Below are 6,161 nucleotides of genomic sequence, written 5' to 3'. Positions count from 1 at the left end.
CGGCGAGCGGACCGGACCCAAAGTACAGGGACCCCGGGCCGCAGCGGAAAGGAAAGCGGGAGCGCTGCCGGCGCAGGCACGTGACCCCGGCGGAAGTGGGACGCTGGGAGAAAGCCAGTGACTTTTTTTTTTTTTTTTTTTTTTTTTAAGCAATTTTCACACTTTCTCAGGCCCAGGCTTCCAGCGCCTCCATCACTCTCCCTATAGTTAAATTTTCCTGGCAGATGTGGAGTCTTAAGGCCAGGCCCTGTACTATTATTACATCGTTCGTTCTTTGGCGCACGCAAATGAAATTGCACGCCTGTACCACTTTTATAGGAGGGGTGGAGTCCCACTTTGAGCATTTGCGTGCTTTTAAGGGAGGCCGCCCTCCAGTGAGTGAAGTTAAAGGCACTCATTGTCCCTGTATCTGGAGTCTTTGGATACCCGAAATAGAGCCACATCCACACAGCTGTGTCCTTATGACCTGGTGCTACTGGGAAAGGGGAAATTTGAAACCGACATAATTTAATCCAGGCATTTTTAGATTGTTGTGATCATGGATTGATTTTTAAGTCAAAGGTTAGTGCAAGGGCCGGGCACGATGGCTCACGCCTGTACTCCCAACACTTTGGGAGGCCGAGGCGGGTGGATCACTTGAGGACAGAAGTTCGAGACCAGTCTCGCCAACATGGCAAGCTGGCAAGACCTCATCTCTACTAAAAAAAATTAAATAAAATACAAAAATTAGCTGGGCGTGGCGGCAGGCGCCTCTAATTCCAGCTACTCTGGAGGCCCAGGCGGCGGAATCTGTTGAACCCAGGAGGCAGAGGTTTCAGTGAGCTGAGATAGTGCCACTGCACTCCAGCCTGGGCAACGAGGCAAGATTCCATCTCAAAAAAAAAAAAAAAAAAAGGGCAAGGCTGAATTCTGAAATATTAAACTTGTATGTATGACAAATCACAATACTCATAATATTTATTTGAGATGGCGTCTCGCTCTGGTCGCCCAGGCTGGAGTGCAGTGGCACAATCTCGGCTCACGGCAACCTCCGCCTCCCGGGTTCAAGCAATTCTCCTGCCCCAGCCTCCCGAGTAGCTGGGACTACAGGCGCACGCTGCCACGCCCGGCTATTTTTTTGTATTTAGTAGAGACGGGGTTTCACCTTGTTGCTCAGGCTGGTCACAAACTCCTGAACTCAGGCAATCTGCCCACCTCAGCCTCCCAAAGTGCTAGGATTACAGGCATGAGCCACCATACCCGGCCCATGATACTCATATTTTTAAAGAGTTTTATGGAGGTATATTTGACATAACAATAAACTGCACATATTTAAAGTATACAATATGATATTTGACATATGTGAGACCATTACCACAATCAAGATAATGAACACACCCATGACCCTCAAGTTTCTTGGTGCTTCTTTCTACTCCCTCCCTCCTCCACAGCCTCATTTCCCTGGGTAATCACAGATGTGCTTTCTGTCACTATAAATGAGTTTGCATTTTCTGGACTGTTACATAAATAGAATTATACAGTATGTACTATTTTTTGTGTTGCTTATTTCATGCAGCACAGTTCTTTTGAGAGTCATCCACGTTGTTGCATGTCTCAGTATTTCACTCCTTTTTATTGCTAGGTGCGTTAAAACTATAATTGGTTTATCTATTCACTTATTGGTGAACATTCTGGTTGTTGCTCGTTGTTGGTGTGAAAATAAATAAAATTTAAAAGATGGTGGAACCAAAAAAAGCCGCTGTAAGCCTTGAGAGAGATGTGACTAATTTCAGTCACATACGATTACGACTTCTGTTCTCAGGTTATATATTAACTCACTTTCTTATTTTTCTTGTTCTATATGACTAGAAAAAAATGCCAGTGACAAAAACCTCCTGCCTTAATGACCCTTGTTATAGATTAATTTGCCCTTTATTGTCCTGCTTTGCTGAGACCAGATAACAGAAAACCCAAGCGTTACACCCCCAGTCTTGTATGAAAAGTATTGCAGTCCTGCTAAAAACTCCTGTCTCTGCCTGTATGAATGAAATCTTAAGTTTCTTACTTCAGAATGCTGACTCCATTCCTTTGGAGTCAGTGTTTCTGGGTGATGCATTCTCACTCTTTGTGCTTGAATAAACCCTCTTTAAGTTAGATTCTGACCCTTTGGTTATTTTAGGTTGACACTGACTGATAGATACAAAGCTACTATGAACAGTAAAGTATAAGAGAAAGACTGGTATAGAAGTCTTTCTGAGAACATATGCTTCCATTTTTATTAAGTACATATCTAGGAGAAGAATTACTAGAGCATATGGATAGTATATATTTAACTTTTTAAGAAATTGCCAAACGAATCTCCAAAGTAGCTATACAATTTTATTATGTTTTCATTTTTTATTGTATTTATTTTTTTGAGATGGAGTCTCAGTCTGTTGCCCAGACTGGAGTGCAGTGGCACAATCTCGGCTCACTGCAACCTCTGCCTCCTGGGTTCCAGCGATTCTCCTACCTCAGCCTTCCGAGTAGCTGAGATTACACCCCACACCGAGCTAATTTATTAATTTTTTTTATTTTTTTTTTATTTTTAGTAGAGACAAGATTTCGCCATATTGGCCAGGCTGGTCTTGAACTCCTGACCTCAGGTGATCCACCCACTTCAGCCCCCCAAAGTGTTGGGATTACAGGCATGAGCCACCACATCCAGCTTTTATTTATTTATTTGTTTATTTATTTATTTATTTTATTTTATTTTTTTTCCTGAGATGGAGTCTCACTCTGTCGCCCAGGATGAAGTGCAGTGGCATAATCTTCCACTGCAACTTCTGCCTCCCAAGTTCAAGTGATTCTCCTGCCTCAGCCTCCTGAATAGCTGGAATTAAAAGCTGGCACCACCACGCTTGGCTAATTTTTATATTTTTTTTCCTTAACTTTTGTATTTTTCTTAGTAGAGATGGGTTTCACAACGTTGGCCAGGGTGGTCTTGGAACTCCTGACCTCATGTGATCCACCCATCTTGGCTTCTGAAAGTGCTGGGATTACAGGTGTGAGCCACCACACCTGGCTAAGCTGTACAACTTTACATTCCCATCAGCAGTGTATGAGACATTTAAGACATCCCCATCCAGTTCCTTCACATCCTCGCCAATATCTGCTCTGGTCAGTCTTTTTTATTTTAGCTAATCTAATATGTGGGTAATGGTTTCTCCTTTTGGTTTTAATTTACATTTCTTCATGACTAATGACTCAGATATTTTCATGAGAAAAAAAAAAAATACCAAACCATGGAAACATACCCCACACCATATTAAAAATTTAAAATGGATCACAGACATTCATGTGCTTATAGTCATATGCTGCATAACAACATTTCAGTCAATGGACCACATACATAACCCACTAGCCCCATAAAATTACAATGAAGCTGAAAAAATCCTATAGCCGAATGACATCATAACTGTCAAACACCACGTGTTTGTAGTGACGCTGGTGTAAATACACTTACTGTGCTGCTAGTCATCTAAAAATATACCACATACAATTATGTACACTACATAATACTTGATAGTATATTTACTATACTTTTGTGGTTATTTTATAGTGTACTCCTTTTATTCATTAAAAAAAAAAAAAAGTTAACTCTAAAACATCCTTGTCCAGATCCTTCAGAAGGTACTCCAGAAAGCACTGTTATCATGGGAGATGAGGACTCCTTGTGGAGATGAAGACCTTCCAGTGGGACAAGATGTGGAAGACAGTGATGTTGATGATCCTGACCCTGTGTGGGCCTAGGCTTATGTGTTTGTGTCTTCGATTTTTAACAAACTTTTTAAAAGTAAAAAAATAAAAGACAGAAAAAAGGCTTATGAAATAAAGATATAATACATGTTTTACAGCTGTATAATGTGTTCGTGTTTTAAGCTAAGTGTCATTACAAAAAAGTCAAAGATTAAAAAATTAAAAAGTCTATAAAGTTACAGAAAGCTAAGGTTAACATATTATTGAAGAAAGAAAACTACTTTTTAATAAACTTAGTGTAGCCTAGGTATACAGTGTTGAGAAAGTCTACAGTACTGTACAGTAATGGCCTAGCCCTTCACGTGCACTCAGCACTCACTGACACCTAGAGCAACTTGCAGTCCCTCAAGCTCCACTCATGGTAAGTGCCTGCTGCATTTTTTTTATCTTTAATACTGCTTTGTTTTTTTATTGTTGTTTTCAGACAGTCTTGCTCTGTCACTCAGGCTGGAGTACAGTGGCTCAATCTTGGCTCACTGAAACTTCCACCTGCCAGGTTCGAGCGATTCTCCTGCCTCAGCCTCCCCAAGAGCTGGGACTACAGGCACCTGCCACCGCACCTAGCTAAGTTTTCTTTGTATTTTAGTAGAGGTGGGTTTTGCCATGTTACCCAGGGTGGTCTTGAACTCCTGAGCTCAGGAAATCCACATGCCTCAGCCTCCCAAAGTGCTGAGATAATAGGCGTGAGCCACCATCCCCAGCCTAATACTGTATTTTTACTGTACCTTTTCCATGTTTGGATACCTACTTACCATTGAGTTTCAATTGCCTACAGTATTCACTATGGTGACATGCTAAACAGGTTTGTAGCCTAGGGACAACAGGTCACACAATATAGCCTAGGTATATAGTAGGCTGTACCATCTAGGTTTGTGTAAGTACACTCTATAATATTTTCACAATGACAAAATCACCTAGTGACATTTCTCAGAATACATCCCTGTTATTAAATGACAAATGGCCATATTTTCTTGTGCTTCTACCTTCTTTGATGACGTATCCGTTCAAATCTTTTGCCCATTTTTAAAATTGAGTTGTTTTCTTATGGATTTTGAGTGTTCTATGTTCTGGACACAAATCCTTTATCAGATACGATTTGGAAATATTTTCTCCCACTTTATTGCTTTTCATTAATAGCTTTTGGAGAGAAGTTTTTAATTTTAATAAAGTACAATTTATTAACTTTCCCTTTTGTATTATATTTCAAAAATATAACCCAGGGTCATAAATATTATCATCTATATTTTCTTCTAGAAGTTTTACAGCTTTGGGTTTTACATTTAAAATTATCCATTTTGGTTTTTTATATAGTGTGAGATACAGGTGAGGCAGGAGGTGGGACTCAACTCCCAAGGTGGAGCTTGGCTCAGGACCAGATTGAGGACTAGCTAAAACAGGGAAGAGGTGGAAGCACTTCTCCATAAGAACACACCACCTAGTGTACCATGTCAATTTAGCATTGCCATGGCAACACCCAAGACTGCTACCACTTCTTTCCATGGTAATGACCCAACCACCCAAAAGTTACCTCCCTTTTTCTAGAAATTTCTGCATAATCAGCCCCTTTATTTGCGTATAATTAGAAGTGGGTATAAATATGACTGCAGAACTGCCTCTGAGCTGCTACTCTGAGCACACTGCCTACAGGAGATCCTTGCTCTGCAGGAACAGTCTTGGAGCTGTAACACTGCTGCCTCAATAAAGCTGTTTGCTTCTACCACCAGCTCACTCTTGAATTATTTATTTCCTGGGCGAAGCCAAGAACGCTCCTGCGCTAAGAGCTTGCCTGCCTTGCATCATGGGTACAACTTGATTTGTTTTGTTTTTGCATATAGATATCTGAACTGCCTTTGAAGCTTAGTTGAGAATCACTTTATCACTTGTCCATGTATGTATGCATCTATTTCTGGACTCTGTTCTGTGGTACTGACATATTTCTCTCTCTTGATGTCAATACTAGCCATGAATTATGCAGACTGATTTTCAAATGTTAAACCAATTTTGTGTTACTCAGATAAACTCTACTTGGTCAATTTTGTTTTATATATTTTATTTATTTATTTGAGACAGGGTCTCATTCTGTTACCCAGGCTGGAGTGTAATGGCATGATCTCAGCTCACTGCAACCTCCACCTCCTGGGTTCAAGTGATTCTCCCATCCCAGCCTCCTGAGTAGGTGGGACTACAGGCATGTGCCACCATGTCTGGCTATTTTTTGTATTTTTTAGTAGTCAGGGTTTCACCATGTTGCCGAGGCTGGTCTCAAACTCCTGGCTGTGGGTGATCCGCCAGCCTTGCCCTCACAAAGTCCTGGGGTTACAGGCATGAGTCACGGTGCCCGAACGACACTGTCTTGATTACTGCAGCCTTATAATAATTCTTAA

Source organism: Saimiri boliviensis, chromosome 7 (genome assembly GCF_048565385.1).
Source record: "Saimiri boliviensis isolate mSaiBol1 chromosome 7, mSaiBol1.pri, whole genome shotgun sequence".
NCBI lineage: Eukaryota > Metazoa > Chordata > Mammalia > Primates > Cebidae > Saimiri > Saimiri boliviensis.
This window is presented reverse-complemented; position numbering follows the sequence as displayed.